General features: G+C 39.2%; 1 long non-coding RNA gene across 9 annotated transcripts in view; it reads right to left on the minus strand.

Moving 5' to 3' along the window:
- Window positions 1–22,711, minus strand: part of LOC120407442 — a 93,476-nt gene that overhangs the window by 39,667 nt on the left and 31,098 nt on the right. For 3 of the 9 annotated variants that reach the window (XR_005599969.1, XR_005599968.1, XR_005599975.1), the window contains exons 3-5: window positions 18,542–18,652; window positions 14,410–14,465; window positions 635–712 (exon numbers count right to left, since the gene is read on the minus strand). The exons of 1 other annotated variant lie outside the window; for it this stretch is intronic. This is a non-coding gene — a long non-coding RNA (uncharacterized LOC120407442). Of the gene's footprint in view, window positions 1–634; window positions 713–2,015; window positions 2,072–14,352; window positions 14,466–18,541; window positions 18,653–22,711 lie in introns of those variants that run through there. 5 more of the 9 variants (XR_005599970.1, XR_005599972.1, XR_005599973.1 and 2 more) reach the window with 5 other exon arrangements.

Genomic DNA, 22,711 nt, shown 5'->3' on the forward strand with positions numbered 1-22,711 from the left:
CTGGGTTCACTTCCTGGCTGTGCCACAGACTTCCTGTGTGACTGTGGGCAAGTCACTCACATCTCCTAGCCCATTAGTTGGAATTTTCAAAAGGGCCTAAGAGGTAGGGACTTTCTCTGGGAGCTGGGTGTCCATTTCCTTGAGGTTCCACTAAAAATCCCAAGCCTCCAGTTGTGAAATAGGGCAATAATACATCTCTATTTCACAGAAAGATACATTTAGTAATCTTTGATATTCTCAGATTTTATAGTTATGGGAGTCATATGTACATCTACCCTTAATGCAGATTATTCCATTTAAAAAAAATGGTTAAATCAAATAAGTATACAGTTAATTTTCCTAAATCTTTTATATGACCTGGGGGTAGTCTTGCAGATAAACAAATCTCCTCCTATCCAACCTATATTTCTAAACATGGCTCCTTTACATCTCCTGTGATAGTCTTCCCCTCACTGGAGGAATATTTACGCAAACTTGTGTTTATACCACAAATTTTATAGAGGGTAGAAAATAGAAGTTGTCATCCAAGGACCAAACCTTCACTTGCATTTCATATGAGTCATTTTCTATCAAGCTATACAAAGCAGTGCTGAACATCTACATTAAAGTACAGAGATGTTCATCTTGTTTTTACCAAAGGTGATCTTGATCTTTCCTTTAGCTTGTCCACATTTCTGATAAGACTGTCAGCAGGAGTTCTACTGTTTCTAGACTAATGGCAGAGGAAATAGAAATATTACAACAGCTGCTCTGCATGTGGTAGTCATTTTGAAATGCTGCATTTCAGAGTCTCACATTGAGCTTTCATTGCAGTTCCCACTGAATCAAACAATAAGAATATCCACAGGGCTGTACTAACTTTTTTTAAAAAATCAGTATAGCCAAAATTCTGGGGCAGATGGATGAAGTAGATTGATTTGTTGTTCATTTTTACTGAAATATGGGAAATTGTCTTTTTCTTTTTAACATGTATAAAAGGTTTTTCCTGCAGATGATGCCTTCCAACCTCTCTGCATTTCTCCAAAATCTTCTATTTTAGACTCCTTGGGCATTAGAAAATTCTGTCTCCCATCCATGAAGTCAGAAGAAGACTTCACACAAAGAACACTAGTAGAAAGAATGCTTTTTTATTTCAGTGGGCACTGAAGTACAGCTCAGCTCAGTGATGTGTTCCTGTAGCATCAGGCTGTCCAAAAGTTGGCAGCATTCTTTTAGGCTTTTTGTTTCTTTAAATGCTGTCACTATTACTCTACCTTAATCTGTAGCATCTTCATTATTAATATTCTCCTGCTGTGCATGTGCTACGTAATAGGATTACCGGACTGTTCAAAGTGTTCTTTCAATGTAGCTTTAAGCAGCTATACTGCATCTTGACACTGTGGCCTTTTAAATCCAGTTCGGTCTACTTGTAGGAACCACCTCTACACTAGATGGACTATATTTTTGTCCAATATAATAATGCTTGTACCATAGGCTTGTCCTGGGGGGGTGGGTAGTTCATGTACTCTGTCATCATGGGACTGATTTATGCATCATAGGATGCTTTAGTGTTCTGGTAGCTGGGCCTGATTTCACACTGATATTAAACAAGAATAATTCCATTGTAGTATAATTCAACTGACTTAAATTACACCAATACAGTTAGATGAACCCCTAAACAAATACTTATGTTATACCTATATCACCATTAGAGCTGGTTGGATCATTTCTGAGTAATTAAAATTTCATTGAATTGTGCTGTTTCATCAAAACCAAATTTTTTCATGGTGCTGTATCAATTTCAACCAAGTTTTCATAAGGAAGGGTGGAGAGCGGGCATGAGTCACTCAGGTTCTATAGCCTGGTGATTAGGGCACTGGCTTGTGATCTGAGAGATGAGATGCAGGGTCCAGTGTCTCTGTTCTGATGCAGTGACTAAGGACCAAAAAGTGCTCTGAATCAGACTAGGAACTTAACATAGGTTTCCCACATTCCAGGCCTGTCCCTTAAGAACCAGGTTATGGAGTGATACGTACCTTCCTGAATCAAAAAGCTCAGGTTTCAATATGAAAATGAAGGTTTTGACACAATTCTGTGAAATGAAAACAAAGTTCAAAACCTTTAAATAGTGCAAAACAAAATTGTCATCTTCCAGTCAGCTCTAATCATCGCTGAACTCTGGGCGGGGGGAAGAGAGAGGAGCAGTGATATCATAAGAAGCATTATGTAATAAACAGCTCTAATAAAAATAATTTAGTTTAATCATAGAATTGTAGAACCATAGGGTTAGAAGGGACTGCAAGGGTCATCTAGTCTAATCCCCTACCAAGAAGCCCTGTTTGAGAATGCTTTCCGCCATTAAATACACCTAAATCAGTCTTATCTCAGATTTTGACTCCTCCATAAATTCACCCCTATCTCTTTGTAACTTTGAATTTGTAGATAATGATTCAGTGGATATGGGATCATCTGTCCTTTTGCTTTCAGGATTAAAAATGTTTCCAGATAATCAGCTAAATAAATTTGTGGTGTCATTTAGTCACTAGTGAACGTATAACTTTGCACAGTTGGCAGTCCCTTTGCAGGAGAGGCCTAGGATTACATTTTACAAACCTCTCAAATTAGTGTACTCTATAATAATGATATAGTTTATAACCGTGTTTATACAAGATTTGGGAGAATTGTTGTAGAATACTTTATTTTAAAAGGGATAGTTTATTAATTGAAAGTCACTAGGGTTTTAAATAAGCTTTGTTTAAGAAACTGGATAAAATGTTAACTATTTTGGATTGGTTTAATGAACGAAATGAAGTGGTATGTTAAAGACAATCGCATACAATAATATGAGAGAGTCTGAGGATTCTGAGAAGACAGGATCTTTATTTCTGTGTCTTTATGATGAGTCCTAAGATGGTTACAATTCTATTCTCTCAATAATAGTTTGGGTGTGTATGGTTAATGCATATATTAGATGATGGTGTGGTAAAGGAGTTTTACCAAGATAAGTTTTGGAACGAGCACATCCAGCTAAGGAAGCTATGAATCAATAGTCCATTACCACATACATATTTTTAGAAAGGTTTTAGGGAATTTAACTTTTTTTTTAAAAATCTACTCTATACCCCTCTACTTGTAAAGCCAATTGCCTGGGGACAATGATAATTAACAAAGAAATATAGGGGATGAATGAAGTGGTTGAATTCTTTAACTGGTCATTTTTAGACTTTCACACCTGAGCTTTTTTGGGGTGAAAACTACTCTAAGGAAACTGTAATACATATCCTTTGTGTTAACGCTCCATTGATACATGCTTTCAACTTTAACAATTACTAATGAAGTTTTCATATATAAAACATAAACACTACATTAAAATATTGCTTTTTAAGTTGCGGCATCGAGAGCTCCGGGATTTAAGGTCTCACATGCAAATTTAATTCCGTCTCCACCTTTGTATGTATTACAATACAGTCTTTACTTACACGATCTCATGCTATTTTTTTCCTTAACTGAGACAAATCTAAGTGGATTTTCATGGAGACATAAAAGGCATCTTTGTTACCCCAGGACTGTTCCCTTGCCAAATATCTCTGTAGCTTGCAGCAGGAAGTTTAATGTCTTCAAAGAAGGCTACCTTAACAAAGAGGTCCCTACCACTCCCCATTTAATATATAGGTTATTCTGTATGTATTTATACCTACATGTGTACCAAAAATATAAGCATAAACACACACAAAAAAGACGTATTTCTCTACATATTTGTTTGCTTATTGAAAGCATTTTCACTTTTAAGAATAAGACTTCAGGCAACATGGACCTATGATATTAACGTGTTTGAGAGATAAAGGTGACATTGCTAGACCACTGTAGATTACTTTGATACAATCTGTACTGGTAGATATGAAGTCCCTTGTTGGCCATGGTGTTAGCATTGGTACTGTGGCAAATAACCGTGTCTTATCATACATATGTTTGGGGTTTTTTTCCCCCAACCAGCTGACTATATATATATATGAATAATATATTTTGAAGACAGTACACTGGTTTCTAAATGTTATCATGGCAGAAGCACAACTGCAGATTATCATGTAATCTATGCATAAAAGTAGAATGAAACATTTTTCAGCACAGTATTACGATAAAACGATCATTCTTGCTTGTCAGCACAGATGAGACCAACTATTATTCCAGCAAAGTTAATGGGAGATTTCCCTTTGACTTCAACTGGATCAAATTTGGCTTGCTGTGTATTCTTTCATGAATATAAATACTAGTCAAGAGAGTCCCTGGTAAATCACTGAAATGCTAGTATCCATTATGGTGGGTTTTCTCCCTCTTTATAACCTTTTAGTAGAGAGGTACATTAATTGAGATGGTGCTATTGAAATGTGCCCTCCATTTATTCCCCTACTGTTCCTTCTTTCTGGATGTTAATCAGTTTGAAAACAAGTTTTTGTTTGATTTGTTTAAGTAGAGGAAAAATAATTCAAGTATTTCCCCTCTTAGCAGTTTAAGCAACATATTGGAGATCTGGATGCATTTTTTTTCCCACTTGAAGTTCGGAATCCTGTGGTGCTAAGAGATGTGATGAGATCTAAATGTTCACTTACCTTAAAAGCTGCAACCACATTCTGCTATTCAAGAAGATTAACTGTGCAAGCATAATTTGACTATGATAGAGCCCCACAGACATGGTTTTAATATGTCGCCACACTCTGAAGATAACACTTTACTTATTTTTCTTATTTTAAATGAATTTTAGTGCTTGGGAAAGGGCCATCTCCAATTTAATTGTTGTTTATCTGATGGCTATTATGTTGCCTCTGTGTAATGATGAGATGGCCTCAATCTAGGGCTACACAAAAACTAGCCCTACATTTGACAGTAACTGGTATCCTTGCTCCCTGATTTTGCAAGAAGACCAAGGGTTGAATGGACATGTAGATTCCCATGAATTTCCCACTGCTTGCTAAAGGTGGTGTGTGTCTGTCTCCCTCCCTTCAACTGTGCTTCATTTCTAAGGCAAACTTCCAGAGCTGGCCTACTCTGAGAATAACTAATATGTACTTGCTTATTTGTATCCCATTATAAAAACATTGTGTAGATATCTGTACACATAGCATGGAACCCTTTGAAAATCTTGCCTAGTTTTTAACCATTATAAAAGGAAAATATGATTCTCAGATACTAACCCAGAAAACACAGCTGCAAGTATTTTCATCTTCATTCCTTGTTCAGGATTGAAGATGGACATATTAAATCAAATCTGGAGTATGAACCGCACAAAATGCAGAGGTGTGTGGGTGGATGTTTGGGGTTATGTCCACTTAAGAGTTTTTATTTTGATACTCTGTTTGCCTTTTAATAGTTGGTAGTTCATGGAATGAAATCAGGATCTTTTCCAAACAACTCAAAAGCTCTTTTGAACTGTTGTGATAAAAGTTCTATAAGGAGATGTTTCCCTGAGGGCACTGAGTGAAGTTCCTTTCAAGAGTAATGTTTACATCCCTGTTTTATTATTTATGGGATGCCTCACAAGAAGTACTCTGCAGGGAAAAAGCTGTTAAGTAGAATAATAATTAATAGTGATTTCATAATGAATATATTACATTTGGTACTGTAGGTACAATGAAGTAGTGTACCTATCAGAACAGTTGAAAAATTGTCCATGTTAAGATAATAGAAGAGAACACTTAATAACAGGATGTAGGTTAACAGTAGAATTCACTTATTAGAAGTGTTGTTTTTGTCCCAAACAATTATAATTTGTATCTGAGGAAGACTGGGAAGAAGACAGATTCTGATCTCTGTTACCCTAGTGTAAACCTAGAGTAATTTCATTGACTTTAATGCACTTACACTTCTGTATATCAAAGGAGGCTCTGGCCCACACTGCATCATGTTGTAATACAAATGTATAGTGCTTACTGCTTTTACTCATAGTGAGTATTCCTCCTTATGCTTAGTGTGTGTGTATAGGTACCCCTTGAGCTAAAAAAATTGTGGAATATGGCAACTGATGAGCAAATTACAAAGATGTAGTGCAATAAATCAGTAGCAGCAACAGGGACTGCTTCCATGTCAGTGGAAAGGGAGCAGTGACAGTGCCCTTACAACTTGAAATAAGTTTTTAAAAGTATAAATACATATCTTGAGCAAATGGGTTATGTGCTGAGACAAATGCATTCACAAGGTGCAAGACCAAGGAACAAAAAAAAATCTTGTTCTTAACCTGTATTAGCTACCATTCAGCTGGGAAATGTCAAGTGTGGGCTGGGGAGGGAAGGTTAGCAAACGTGGCATTCTGGTTTTCTCTTCATTAAGTTTTGGGAAAGTGGCATTTTTACGAGTGATTTTGGTTTTGTCCCTGCCACTCCTTTTGACTTTTCTCCATGATACAGCACAGACTGCAACTGAGCAACGTAGTTCCATGGCACGCACAACTTTTCTCTGTCTTTCTTTCTTTTTATTCAGCCAGATTGAGGAGCCAAGATTTGCTCCTAACAATGTATGCAAGGTATGCAAAGGGACACAATATGCTCCCTAACCTCTTTCTAAAACTACCATTTTCCCACCTTGCATGTATCCCTTCCATCCTCAGGCATTTTTAATCTCCTTTTCTGTAATATTAGGAGCTCCCATCTCCCTTGCAGATGCTGTTGAAAATCTCCTCATGCACTCGATGCAGAAAAGAAGACAAGCACAACTTATGTTCAATATGCAATTGAATACTTCACCCAATACACACAAATCAGAATGCCCACAGGCCAGACACTTTCTCCCCACATAATTCACACCCATAGCACCCTACCTCACACTGCAGTTCTTTTCTCTCACTCCTAATTGCTTACATACCTACCCACAATCATTGCAAGCTCTGTGTTCCACAGTAGGGAAATCTGGGTTTAAATTAGCAGCCACTTTGTGTTGGAGCTGGAGGACATGGCTTTGTTTTTATTTTATGTTTCCTCTCTGCTCAGACTTGTTGGAAATACTGAGTCAAACAACATTATTCAGATTAATTATTAGTAACAATCACAACTAGCTTGTAAAAATTTCCACTTAGCTCTTGATTTGGAGTAGCTCTGGAATAACAACCAAATAGAATCAATATTTGATACAGGTAGAAATGTTACTCAGCCAAAATCTCATTCTATCACATATCATTTTATTTATCAAGTGCAATCAGTATGCTTGTCACTGAAAAATCTTATGTAACAATTGTGTATATACCTAGAAACAACAACATTATACTTCTGAGGACAAGGAAGAGAATAAGAAACAATGTTACTACTTGTAAACAAAATTGTAAGACTACCACTGAGTATAACAATGGGAAAAAGGCCTAACTGATCAAATTGCGCAGTTCTCTATCAGTGACTACTTGATTTTTATTTGCAATGCAGTAATACCTACAGGCCCCATCTGAGAGAAGGAACCCATTGTACTGTATGTTGTACAAACATGTACCAAAAGACAGTCGCTATATAAGCTTACAGTCTTCATAGACAAATCAAACAAAAGGTAGGAAGGGAAATAGTGGCTTAGAGATGTAGTATGACAAGGAAGTAAGTGCACAGGTAAGTCATTAAAAGAACCTTAAATGAGCCCCACAGTGATGTGATGAAGGGAAAAAAAGTGTGTGTGTGTGTGTGTGTGTGTGTGTGTGTGTCTGGAATGTCTTCAGAAATCAGTTCCAACTAATCAAGGACAGCACTCTTATGTACTAACCATAACTGTATGGTTATTTCATGGCATCACACAGGGCAGAGTGAAGGCTGTTTGAATACCTTAACTGTGCATTCCATAACTGAGCATGTATGGATTTCTTTTATATTTAACCTTAACTCTGAACCTTAACTCTGGCTTAGTAATACTTGATTTGGGGATAATTACAACATTCCTATAATGTTTTTACTATGAAGTAACTGATATGTACTTGACCTGAACTAGTGTTTAACATACATATTTACTCCCTGATAAAAAACTATCTTCTAAATTTCTACTAAAACTGAGCAAAGTACTTGTAGGAAATAGTGTATCTGATTCCTACCTTTGGTGTCCTATACTGTGTCTCCTACTAGTCACCAGGCTTTTCTTGTATCTTATTGACTACAGTCAGAGTTTGGGAGGTAGCTGTCTTTTACCATGTGACTTTTGGCTGAGTGTCTGACAAATACTTTTCACTTCTTTCTGTCTCTGGCCAGAAATCAGACTTTCTGATTTCTGAGAATGGACTGCTGTGACACACTCCAAAATGGTCTGAGACACAAGTATTCTAAGGAAAGCCAAGTTTATTGGGACAAGTAAGGAAAAATCCTATAAAAACAAAAACAGATGGTATAAAACCACATCTGGTCTCACACAGGATAATATTCTCTAGGTAAGTCACTCTCCTTAGAGTCATAGGAAAGAGAAATCAGATAATAGAATAGGCCAAAGATGGGAACATTTGTGTCAGTTTCTCAGGGGCTTTTCCTCCTGCTAGCATTGCAGCCTGGCAAGTCTGTTAAGTGTCCCCCTGGTATCAGGCCTCCTTGGTCCAGAGATCTCCTTAGCATCAGGACAGGTTTCAGAGTAGCAGCCGTATTAGTCTGTATACACAAAAAGAACAGGAGTACTTGTGGCACCTTAGAGGCTAACATATTTATTTGAGCATAAGTTTTTGTGGGCCCGATGAAATGGGCTATAGCCCATGAAAACTTATGCTCAAATAAATGTGTTAGCCTCTAAGGTGCCACAAGTACTCCTGTTCTCGTAGCATCAGGATTCATTTGCATAAACAAAATTCCCTTCCAAGCTCCCTGACACATACAGACACATAGTCTGTTTAATGATATAATATATCCTTGAGAGTCCTCTAAGTTGGAGGTGTTAACTTGAGTTTGTCATTTAGCTATGGAATTCTTTGGTTGTGTTCATGTAGAAATAATTACTGCCTACAGAAGTGTGCTGTCTTCAGAATTGATCTCTATCCTTTCCCATACAGTAGCCATTCTAAATTGTCTTTGATAATCACCCACCCCCTTTCCTAGACCTGGAGTTATTTTTCTAATTTCCTCTCCTGAAATCTGACAGCTCAAATTCTCCTTTGATCTTGCCTGTACCTTGGTCCGGGGGAAAAAAAAGTGTTCAGGTGATTGGGATTCTTCATTTGCATGTTAATGGTCTCTTTTCCAGAGGGGTTTAGTAATGTTTCCCTGAAGTGGTACACAATAGAGCAATCATCGTTCAGTCATAGTTTTAAAACTACAGTGGTAACTTTTAAAAAAAATAATTCCAGTAGAACAATAATTCTAACTCTGCAAACATGATTTCTCAACAGCCACTTTTAGTCCATTGCTACATCAACTTTAGCTCTCTTTTTTCTGTTTATGAATTATCCACAAAGATTTTGATTTTTGTTAATATACCCTTTTTTCCTGTAATTGTTTTAACACTTTATTCAAGTACATCTCAGTTTGAGTTCACAAACCATTTCATTTGACTGTCTTTTACTATTCATTGTCTTTGTGGTGTGTGATTGAAGACATCTATATCAGATGGAATCATTGCTAATACTTGAGTGAATGACAAATGCTATGAACAGGGAGTCCATGACAAAATGTATTTTCTTGCAGATACCTTTTGTTTGCATGTGGTGATGGGAATTCAGATAAAGGACTGATATTCTGCAATACCTGTAACAGGTTTAACGGAAAAGCAAATAAAAAGGGATGCAAAAGGCAAGTCAAAATTTGTGAAAATGTGGATAATTGTTCATACTAATGATTTAATCTCTAGTTTATAAATCCCATCACAAAAATATAGACCCCACACTGATGAAGAAGGCACCAGAAAGGCCCTGTGTGGGGGGCTAGCCCCACCCCTCTGGCCCCATCAATCATGTATGGTAGAGAGACGGCCTTTAAAAAGCAGAAAATTGCTGTCAACTGGGGGAAGAAATCAGCCTGAGCAGGAGACTGCTGGAGTGACTCCTGAAGCCAGAGGTGGAACTCCCATCCAGGAGATCTCCATTCTGACCCTACAGGGAGTGCAGCTCACTGTAAGAGTAAGTCTGACACAGTGAGCCTAAGTTAGCTGTCCAGCCAGAAGGACTCCTCAAAAACCGCTATGCAGATGGCCCCGAAGTAAGAAAGTACCGCTTAGCATTTTTTCCTTTGAGTTGTCTCTGGGAAGAAGTTATTCTTGCACTGGGGCATATAATTTTTCTTTTGATCCCACATCAGAAAAGACTTAAGAAGGGCCACAAAGGTCAGGGTCCCAGTGTCACAAAATAAAAAACTGGGGCCTGCGTATAAGCCACCCAGAAATAACTGGGCATGGATGAGTCTCTCATTGTCTGGGAGAAAATGTAAGGGGTCTCTTTCATAACCTCTCTCTGGGTTTCTCTGGGTTGTCTAATTTGTATATGTCACTTTCACTGTAAGATTACTGGAATGAGGGCTACTGTCATTGCTGGTCTTCTGTAGGTCTGAGGAGCTTGCACTCAACACTCTAGGGATTTTTTGTTCAATGTTTGTACCGTGCCTACACAAATAGGGTCCTGGTCTGTGACTGGGGTTTCTAGGCACTACTGCAATAATAATAGTGAAGGGCGTACATACAGTAAGTAGTAATCAATAACACTTTCAGACTTAGTGATTTTTAGCCTATGTCCATTATAAGGCAGACCAAAACCTTGCAACTGAATTCTACCCAAATTTGAGGAAGTTCTGATTCAGAACTGAACTTTTCAATTTGGGCCCATCTGTAAATGCGATCGTATACAGTACCCACATTGACTGTATTGAGGGAACTTCTGAAGAAAGGGGCAAGATCAAACTAGCTAGAGACATAAAAGTAAAGCCAATTAATGGCTATTAGCCAGTATGTGTAAGGAATGGTGTCCCTAGCCTCTGCTTGTCAGAGGGTGGAGACGGATGGCAGGAGAGAGATCACTTGATCATTACCTGTTAGGTTCACTCCCTCTGGGGCACCTGGCATTGGTTACTGTTGGTAGACAGGATACTGGGCTGGACGGACCTTTGATCTGACCCAGTATGGCCATTCTTATGTTCTTGTTCACCAAGAAGATTGGTAGTGATTGAACATCTAACACAGTGAATGCCGGTGAAAATGAGGTAGGATCAGATGCTAAAATAGGGAAAGAACAAGTTAAAAATTACTTGGACAAGTTAGATGTCTTCAAGTCGCCAGGACCTGATGAAATTCATCCTAGAATACTCAAGGAGCTGGCTGAGGAGATATCTGAGCCATTAGTGATTTTTCTTTGAAAAGTCATGGAAGATGGGAGAGATTTCAGAACACTGGAAAAGGGCAAATATCATGCCTATCTATAAAAAGAGGAATAAAGATAACCCAGGGAATTAAAGACTAGTCAGCTTAACTTCTGTACCCAGACAGATAATGGACCAAATAATTAAGCAATCAGTTTGCAGAAATCTAGAAGATAATAAGGTGATAAATAACAGTCAGCATGGATTTGTCAGGAACAAATTTGTGTCAAACCAACCTGATAGCTTCTTTGACAGGGTAACAAGCCTTGTGGATGGGGTGGGGGGAGCAGTAGACATGGTATATCTTGACTTTAGTAAAGCTCTTAATATTGTGTGGCATGACCTTCTCATATACAAACTAGGGAAATACAACCTAGATGTAGCTACTATAAGATGGGTGCATAACTGAATGTAAAACTGTTCCCAAAGAGTAGATATCAGTGGTTCACAGTCATGCTGGAAGGGCATAACCACTGGGATCCTGCAGGGATAAGTATGGGTTCTGTTCTGTTCAATATCTTCATCAATGGTTTAGATCAGTGGTCACCAACCCATAGATTGCGATCGACTGGTCAATCCTGGAGCCTCTGCCAGGTGATCATGATCTCCAGTCATTAAAAGTCCGGAGGGAGGGGCATGTGACTCTGCGTGCTGCTCCTAGCTCCCTGGGGCTGCGACAAGCAGGGAGCCTGCCGTAGCCGTGCTGCACTGCCAACCGGAAGCCACCCGAGGTAAGTGCAGCCCGGTGGGAGCCCGCACCCCAACCCCCAGCACTGAGCCCCCTCCCGGAGCCAGCACCCCCTACCAACCTCCTGCACCCCAAACCCCATGCCCCAGCCCTGAGCCCTCTCCCAGTCAGTATCTCATACCCCGTCCTACATCCCAACACTCTGCCTCTGCCCAGAGCCCCCTCTTGCACTCAAACTCCCTCCCAGAACACGCCTTCCTGCACCCCAACCCTCTGCCCTAGGCTCATCCCGGAGCCCCCTCCCACACTGTGGACCCCTTGGCCCCAGCCCAGAGTCTGCAACCCCTTTGAAAACCCAACCCCCTATCCCAGTCCAGTGAAAGTGAGTGAGGGTGGGGGACAGTGAGTCATGGGGGTGGGACGGGATAGAGTGAGCAGGGTGGGGATTTGGGGAAGGAGTTGGGTAGATCCTGGGTTGCACTTAAATTCAAAAAGTGATCTTGTGAGTAAAAAGCTTGGAGACCACTTGTTTAGATAATGGCATTATAAAGTTTGTGGACCATACCAAGTTGGGAGGGGTTCAAGAGCTTCGAAGGATAGGATTATAATTCAAAATGGACAAACTGGAGAAATAGTCTGAAGTAAATAGGATGAAATTCAATAAAGACAAATGCCAAGTATTCCACTTAGGAAGGAACAATCAGTTGCACTCATGCAAAATTGGTAAATGACTGCCTAGGAAGGAGTACTACAGAAAGGGATCTGGGGGTCATAGTGGACCACAAGCTAAATATGACTCAACAGTGTAACACTGTTTGAAAAAAAGTGAACATCATTCTGGGATGTATTAGCAGGAATACTGTAAGCAAGACACAAGAAGTAATTCTTCCGCTCTACTCCGCTCTGATTAGGCCTCAGCTGGAGTATTGTGTCCAGTTCTGTGGGCCATTTTTCAGAAAAGATGTGGATAAATTGGAGAAAGTCCAGAGAAGAGCAACAAAATAATTAAAGGTCTAGCAAACATGACCTATGAGCGAAGATTGGAAAAAAATGGGTTTGTTTAGTCTGGAAAAGTTAAGACTGAGAGGAGACATGACAGTTTTTTCAAGTATGTAAAACGTTGTTACAAGGAGAAGGGAGAAAAATTGTTGTTCTTAACCTCTGAGGATAGGACAAGAAGCAATGGACTTAAATTGCAGAAAGGAAGGTTTAGATTGGACATTAGGAAAAACTTTCTAACTGTCAAGGTGGTTAAGCACTGGAATAAATTGCCTAAGTAGGTTGTGGAATCTCCATCACTGGGAATTTTTAAGAGCAGGCTGGACAAACACCTGTCAGGGATGGTCTATATAATACTTAGTCCTGCCTTGAGTGCAGGGAACTGGACTAGATGACCTCTCAAGGTCCCTTCCAGTCCTATGATTAAAGTGAGAGCTGGTGAGTTGTCTTGTCCCATTATTCTTTAATGGATTTGGAATTTCAGTAGATCATTTACCACTTATTACCATGACTATTCCTTGAACAATAAGTATTTTCACAGTAGGTGCAGACTTCCCAGTACTGCTCCTTTGAACAGTCCCTGTTCTTTTGCCATATGTGGGTTAAACAGACCATATAAGTCATAAGAACAGCCATACTGGGTCAGACCAAAGATCCATCAAGCCCAGTATCCTGTCCTCTGGCAGTGACCAATGCAAGGTGCCCCAAAAGGAATGAACAGACAGGTTATCATCGAGTGATCCATGCCCTGTTACCCAATCCCAGCTTCTGGCAAACAGAGGCTAGGGACACCATTCCTGCCCATCCTGGCTAATAGCCGTTGATCAGGGGTTCTCAAACTGTGGGTCAGGACCCCACAGGGGGTCGCAAGGTTATTAAATGGGGGGTTGCAAGCTGTCAGCCTCCACCCCAAACCCCACTTTGCCTCCAGCATTTATAATGGTGTTCAATATATAAAAACAGGTTTTTAATTTATAAGGGGGGGTCGCACTCAGAGGCTTTCTTTGTGAAAGGGGTCACCAGTACAAAAGTTTGAGAACCAATGCCATTGATGGACCTATCTTCCATGAATCTATCTAGCTCCCCCATTATAACATTGCCTTTCACAACATCTTCTGGCAAGGAGTTCCAGAGGCTGACAGTGCATTGCATGAAAAAATACTTTCTTGTGTTAGTCCACCACAAGAACTTTTGTACATATAATCAAGGTAAAAAGTGAGTCCATAATGGAGTGGTTAGGAAACAATTAATTTTTTGCAGAAAATTTTAACAAAAATGAAAAGAAAGTCAAATGAAAACTTCTTGGGTTTTCAGGTTTTACAAAAAGTGTACATCTTTGAAGGAAAGCATACACTTTCCACAGTATCTGTTTTGTCAAAAATCCAATTTTACAACAGAAATTTCAACCAGTTCTAGTTCATGAGACACATTTAATTTTGGGGGAGATAAACCTGCAGTGGTACTAACAGAACAAACTTTTTTTTTCCCCTGGGGATATTCCATCTCTTCCTCCTGACAATTTTCTGCAAGGGAAAAGATAAACATTGTACATTGTTAGTTGTTGCTAACAACCGTACTAACAGGAACACCTTTTATTTTTATTTCCAATTAAATATTCCATAAACATTCAGGCTATGGATTACTAAATGGGCAAAGATTTGCATTGACTTAAACTCTGTGTAGTTTCATTGACATCCATATGACGGCACATGCTCTAGGCGAGCAGTGAATTTGACTCATTGTTTGTAGATGGAAAGCATCATATGGATTTTAAGAATAATATAAAAAAAGAAAGATACCAAATGGGTTGTGGCAAGTGTAGTTATAGCCATGTCAGTCCCAGAATATTAGACAGACAAGGTGAGTGAAGTAATATCTTTTATTGGGCCAACTTCTGCTGTTTAGAGAGACAAGCTTTCAAGACACACAAGAGATCTTTAGGTCTAAAAGCAGCAGTAGTTTGAGGTGTTAATGTTAACTGTGTTAACAACTAACAATATTTATCTTTCCCCTTGCAGAAAATTATATTGGGGTCCAAAGTAAGACTTGAAGAAGAGCTCTCCCACCAACAGAAGTTGGTCCAATAAAAAATATTACCTCACCCACCTTCTCACCAAATGGGTTGTTAACCAACATGGAATCCCTTTACCTTTCAGAGAATGATATGGGTTTGACAGCCCAGGGACAGGGCAGGAGCAGAGAGAGAGAGAGAGAGAGAGTAACGTGAGTCTTGTACATGGCTTTGCTGCTTTTTTTTGTCAGCATCTGTTATTAGTAAGAATACATTACCACAGATCTCTCAAACCCAGACCAGACATTTGAACTGTCATTTTCACCTCTGATTTCCGACAAGATTCACAAACCTTTTTATAGGCGCTCAGTAACGTATTCAGTATATCAAGATCCAAAGAAAAGGCAGCGCTTCTGTTCTATGGTGGTGAGAGGCAGAGCGCTGGACTCTTTGTAGTCCACAACTAGTGAGTTCAAAAGCACCAACAAAGGATTTTTTTCTACAACTTTTATTCTGAGTAAAATGTATTCAGTTAACAAAGAATGAGAAATAGTGGTCTTAAAACAATTTTCATGTCAGAAACTGGATTTTCATTGATATAATGAACTAATGTACTGGAAAAGGATGAAAATAATTAGATCAGGGAGTGCATTTGATAGGAGAAATGTAATTGATCTGTATTTATACACGATTTTTCTATAATAAGACTTCCTGATTACTTTAATAATCAATAGAAAAAGCCAGTCCCATGATAAAATTCCAACTCTACCCATTTGTGTGCTGTGAACTGGCAGCTTACAATTTGGATGAGACCACTAGATTCCAAGAACTTGGAAATTATCAAAAAACTGGTGCATTTAGGTCCAAATTTAGTCAATGGAAAAACTCAAGTGCTTAAAGTTTGGCAGATGCTGAAGTTCTTTGCTGAACTGGGGCCTTATTTTCCACTTCAGGGAGTGGAACTGATTGATGCCTTATATTAAAAATATAGAAGAATCAGGAGAGTGGCTTCATCTCTCCCGCACCTCTTAATGGGAAAATATATTTGTTCCCTAACTTTAAAATACAAAAGTTGTTGTTAAGTCAAAGATACTTAACATTAAAGAATAAAGCAAAAAACAATTAAAGAATAAGAACTTATTGGCAAATGCATCATCACATCTTCCCCAGGTTCTGTAGGAACTACAGAGGAAGTCATCTTTAGTGGTCAGAACAGGACTGGAAGCATTGTGGATTCTGTTTTTAACTATGCCATTGCCTTGATACTTGGTCAAGTCACATTGCAACACTGAGAATCACAATGCCTAACTTCTAGGGGCCTAGAAAAAATATAGGAACTACACTGCAATCCACAAAGCTGAGTTAGGTGCTTAGGCTCCTTGTACAATGAATGGGAGGGGTAGGTTCCTACAAATGTGATCCACGTAGACCAGCATGCTAGGCAGGGAGCCATCTAAGGTAGCCAATGAGAAGTGCTGGGCACTGACCTCTCTGAGAGAGGCATCTATGGCTGGGTTGGAGAGAGGCACCTATCTCCTCTTAGTGATCCATGAACAGGAATCAGCCTCCTGGAGTCAGGCGACTTAGGCGCCTAAGGTGATTTTTGAGGAAATGAGTTAGACACCTACCTTAGATCACACAAAACAGCCTAAGGAAGAAGTGGTGGTGTCACTGCCCACCTTGTAACTTTCAGCCCAATGGTTAGAGCAGTTCCCTGGGATGTAGGAGACCCAGGTTCTATACCCCTCTCCCTGGCAGAGCAGAGGAGAGGACTGGAACTAGGGTCTTCCATGTCTCAGGGTTGTTCTCTAAATACTGGGCTAAAAGTTATAAGGTGGTACCACTACCACCATCACCTGGATATTTGAATGGGACCCAATCCAGTAAGAGGCCTCTGAGCACACCCACCAGGTTGGGCCCCACATGCAACATCAGCAACTGAATGCCTATCTTGCCTGGGTTTGTTAATCACTCTGGGGCCTAGGTGGGAGATAGGTATCTGGATGCCCAGATGCAGACAGCAATGCTCATTTTTAAAGGCAAAACATGGGTGCCTAGGGAAATTTTTTCCTGAAAACTTAGGTGCTGAGTGAGTTAAGTGTCTCTTGAGTTCACCAAGAATTTTGTGGATTGCAATGAAGCCAAAATTGGGACTTTGGCACCTAAAGCACAAACTTTGTTGCCTAAGTACCTCTGTGGATCTGGGCCTTAGCTTCTCTCTGCATCCATCTCCCTATTTGTAAAATGAATATAATAATGCTTACTTAATTTACAAGGGTGTTGTGAGGTATAGTGTAATGTCTGTAAAGCAGTGTGAGAACCGAGGATGCAAGTCATTACATACTATATGTACAAAGCGGAATTATAATTCCTTAGACTTTCCTATTTGCTTATGAAAGTAGTCTGGTGCTAGGATTGGGAAGGGACTATCCTGCTGCCTCACATTACCTCACGCCGGCACCCTTCCCAGGTGTGTCTCATTACTGGTAGTTGAAGTCCAGGTTTTAAAGGGTTTTTGTGGATCTTTATATTGAAAAGGAGAGACTGGGGAGGGATGAAATGAGGGGCCTTGGATGGAAAATGCTTAGAAACACCGAGCTCAGGATTAAACTCAGCCCATGGTTTGTTTTGTTATTGGCCATTGCTAAAGGCCACCTTTAGAAAGTGTTAGTGTGTTGAGAGTAAGGTGGGGACACTTCCCAAGTACTCTGCTACTGCTATAACTACTGAGGCAAAGTCTACATTACAAATGTGATGCACTATACTTATGTCACTGTTGTGTAGACACTTCCTACGTTGATGGAGGGTTTTTTCCAGCAATTTATTAAATCCACGTCTCAGAGAGGTGGTAGCTAGCATGACAGAAGAATTTTTCCATTGATCTAGCTGTGTCTACACTGTGGGTTAAGTCAACCTAGTTAAAGTGCTCAGTATGCAAATTTTTTACGGCCCTGAGTGATATCGCTAGGTTGATCTAATTTAAGTATAGACGAGGGCTGAGAAACGGCTTTTATGGCTTGTGAAACAGAGCAAGAGAGAGAATAGCTCCACTGGCTTCTTATCTTGAGGCAGGACACACATCTGGACTATAACTATTAGTAACCAGACTTTTAAAAGCTGTAAACCTTTTGGTTATTCATCAAATATTTAACTTTTCTATGGCCACTCTGAGCCCTTGGAGACCTTCTTTCATGAGTGTTTTGGAACCAGCATCGAAGAACAGTACTTTCAAGGATATCACAAGTATTAGCAGTAAGAACTTATTGACCTTTGATGTCATTCTAGGAACTATTGCTTTCAGGTCAAGGCTTCCAAAGATGGTGAAAGCTACATGGCAGTACTCATCTGATCAGAGACAGAAAAAGTCATGAACTGTGCTCCTAAAGCATAGATTTTTTGAAAGACTCTGCATTTAAAAATCTGGTCCTGCGAAATATGTCCATCTCTCTATTGCAAACTAGACAAAACAATATAGAAAATGTGATGCTGTCATCATACTAGTTAATAAGAGCCTTAGGGATATCTTAAATGTATACTGTCAAACTATTTTTGAATCATTTATTTACTCATTTCTATTCATATTCAGACCTTGGTAGTTTCATACAGTGACTTTTCTTCTTTAATCATATTTTTTTCTTCCACTGCATGTACTTTTTATTATGATAGGGTTGCTGGTGAGGTCAGAGCTGCAACAAATGACTTTAAAAAACAAACACATTCAGTGCTGAAACAATTGTTTTGAAGGAATAAAACTGCACGTACAAAGAACTACACTGACTTCACACACAAATAAAAAGAAAAAAAGCTCTAAAGTGAAAATAATAATTAAAAAATAGAAATTGTTCTGGTTGTTAGTATACAAATTACAGGTAACAGTAGAATAAAATCCATGAAAACAATTAGTGATCAAACATCAGCTATGACTTTTGTCTCTCTTCTTTTCCTTAAAAAAAAAAATCACATGGAATTAAATAGTCAGACTATACTAGAAAATGATGTTTATTAAATTAATAAACAGGCATTCTAATTCTCTTCAATGTGGAAAGAAATAAGATATTTTGTATTGGAATTTAGACAGAATTGTTTTTACTTAATTTATCAATTTACCATGATGATCTAAACTTAACAGGTAGCTTTTTATACAACTTTCATAGCGCTTGTTTGGTCTTTACCAGTTTTGAATGGTCTTATTATCCCTTTTATCCTACCATTCCAATTTTTAGAAATAGGAGGGAAATATCAAAGTTTTGCTACTTTTCCCTTGACTGAAAGTAAAAGTGCAAATAGACAGTCAATGCAATTTGTAGACTATTTAATGTTGATAATTTCTACTAAAACTTCAGCATGTAACTTAATCTGCAAAAAGATGTTTAGAATGCACTTATTAAAGGTGTGGTTCCTGTTCATTTTTGGTGAGAGGTTGTCATGTCTTCCTTTTCTGATCTCTTTGAGCAACTCCTCAGCCTCTTTCATATAAATTCTGGTGGTCTGTTAGGGACTGATCCAGTACCCACTGAAGTCAATGGAAACAATCTATGAGAACAATGGATCCTGAACACTTCTGAAAATCTTACTGTTTCATTGTGGTGCCTTAATGGGAGCTAAGCTCTTTGGGAAATCTGGCCATATGAGCCCCATCTTATTCTCTTTAAAAGTTAATGGAAATATTTCAACTCACTTAATTAGTTGAGGGTCAAATCCATCTCTTATTTATCTAAGTAGTTCTGAGGCTTGGGTCCATTAAGCTTGTGATGGTTAAACCCCCACTCCAGAGTGCCACCTGATGTACTGGGGTACCACTGAGCCTGCCTGTTCCACCAGCCTGGGCTCCCTTACACTGTCTTGTGGAGTCAGGCCCTCAAGCCTCCCCCCAGCACAAACACAGGTAGGGACACACCCAGCTGCAGAAAGACACAGACACTGAAATTATCTCTCCAGGGGAAGACAGCTAGGGAATTGCTCAGCCCTCAAGTGCACTCCCCCTCTGGACTGTAAACTTAAAATTGTATTGTCTTGCAGTTCACAGAAAACTGTACAGCGTAAGCGCATAAAATTCACTCCCTCTCTCAATGTGGAGGAAGATATGCACAGCTTTTTGCCACCCCGTCATGAATTTCACAACTGGTTTTAGAGCAAAAAAAAAAAAAACAAGTTTAACTACAAAAGATAGATTTTTAAGTGATAGCAAAGAGATCAAAGCAGATAACCTTAGTAAATAAACAAGAACTGTAAACTGAGCTCAGAGCACTAGATAGGTAGGATATAAGTCAGCAAATTCTCATCCTGAGTGATAAAGAGCTGGCAGATTCTTAAGGCACAAGTTGCCTTGGCTTTCCTAGGTTTCCATACACAGGCTAAAGATCCTTCTAGACTGGGACCGTCACTTCCCACTGTTCAGTCTTTGCTCCTCAGGTGTTTTCAGATGTGTTGTTGCAGGGAGAGTGAGGTCCCATCATGATGTCATTGTTCCCCTTTTATATCTTCTTCCCATTTGCTGAAAAACTCTTTTGCTGGGACCTGGGTCAAACAGTTCCCATTGTGCGGTGCTATCTCTGAGAGATTGCTATTGTACACAGTTCCTGGAGTAATCCTTGTGCTTGTGTGCATTTCCTCAATAAGCCATTAACGTTGTTTGGCCTTTTTACTGTTGTATCTGAAATGCTGCTTGTGGGTGTTTTCAACCTTTCAACATGTTTCAGTAACACATACATAGCCTAACTTCACATATGACAGTAGTACATACAATCCAATGAGATATTAATGTCTAGCACATCAAGACTTTTAGAATGATACCTCACAATACATGCGTTGTATAAAACATATCCTAATTACATGACAGTAGTGAATATTGGGGCATCATAAGGCTCATTTCATTTACTTTGTCATCATGTCACCAATTTTATGAGACCCTTCTCCTTTGAAACCAATGGACAGTAATGAAAAAGATAGTCACAATGGCAAGTGGTGAAGCAGGTACTGTAGACGACAAAGACATCACTTCTTAACGCTAAACAGTGTTCTATATTTTGGTTTAATTGTTTATAACTTATTTGGCAGACTTTATTACTGCAGTAGAGGTTAAAGTTTATACGTATTTTACAGTGAAACAGAAATTCTATATTTCTCAGGTCTTTCTTTTGTGTGTCTCTTTTTTTTCTTATATTTTAGCAGTGAGCTTCAAGTCTGTAAGAAACTCCTATCCTTGTCTCTGATAATCTGTGAGATTTTTCCTTTATGGAAATAACCCGTAATTTCCTGATATGATGCATCATATTAGGGTCTCCTGCCTCTTTCAAAATTCTTCCAGCGCACAGCTTGTTGCTATCTGCAGGTCCTTGCAATGAGATCTAGACATTACATGTATAATTATAAAATCAGGGACAAAATCAGATCAATATGGGATGGGAGAAAATTTGTGTCCAAAGTGTGTGATTCTCCTGCCTTGTGATAACTAATAGTGTGTATATAAAATATTTCAGATGTATTAATTCTGCTGGTAAAATTCTGCTGCCATTAAATTATTTCGGATTGTACCAATTTGGTGAAGTATGTCATAGGGGTACATTGCGTTGTATGGCACTTACACAAGAAGCTACACTGGTTTCAGTGCTACTATTTGCATGAGTCTGTATGTGTACATTGCAGTTAGGCACCTGCAGCTGGCCCATTCCAGGTGACTGGGGCTCGGGCTAAGGGGCTGTTTAATTACTGTATAGCTGTTTGGGCTCAGGCTGGAACCTGAGCTCTGGGACCCTCCGCACCTCATGGGGTCTCCGGGCTTGGGCTCCAGCTCAAGCCCAAACAACTACATTGTAATTAAGCAGCCCCTTTGCCTTACCCCTGCAAGACCGAGTCAGCTGGTATGGGCCAGCCGCAGGTTTTTAATTGCAGCATAGATATACCCAGTAAGTATTATCCAATGAGATAGAAATGGATAAGACATAAAAGGCTCTACCGGTGAATAGTTGTTCCCCAAAAGAACATTTTCTACAACGTTGTCCAGTCCAGTTTTAAAAATTTCAATATGCATTGTTGCACATTTAATATAATACAATAATGCCCTTCAACATCATCTTTAGTCTCCAAGTGAAAATGCATCTGGGATTCCTATATCTTGTTTTGATTGTGGAATATCCTATAGAATTAGTCACACTTAGGTGAAATATGGAGATAATTTATTCATTTAATCCATTACCAAATTAGTTTTATTTTTTCTAGCTAACTCTTTCTCTCCCCTGCACTTCTTACTTGTTCCCAATGCTGTTAAACAGTTCAAGATCGTTATGGGTAGAGCCTTAGAAAACAAGATTGCACAGTATTTCAGAACCCATAATTTCATCTGTTTTTGTACTCTTATGTAAAGTTTTTGCCAGTGTCTTGCACAGCAAGATGACAATTATTAACAATATATTTCTTTAAACTGTTTGTGCAAAGCTGTTATTCATGCAGGGTTACAACAGAGTTAACTTTCAGAAAGAGTGGCTTGGGCTGGACTGTTTATGAACATGGCCTTTTCTCTTATTTCTAATTAGTGTGAAATGGTTCCAAACAGGAGTCAGCACTGCAGAAGTCTGTGCTGGACAAAGCCAGCCTTGTTAACGGACACAGGGAGCAGTTTGTTTTGCTGAATAAACAACTGCGTCATAGTGCCTTTTCAAAAGGAATACAATCCAGTTTACCAGCTGCCCTCTAAGTGTTGAATGTTGTTGATGTGCATCTGGATATCTTTCCTGGGGATTACATATCCTTATTCTTGCT

Source organism: Mauremys reevesii, linkage group 6 (assembly GCF_016161935.1).
Source record: "Mauremys reevesii isolate NIE-2019 linkage group 6, ASM1616193v1, whole genome shotgun sequence".
Taxonomy (NCBI): domain Eukaryota; kingdom Metazoa; phylum Chordata; order Testudines; family Geoemydidae; genus Mauremys; species Mauremys reevesii.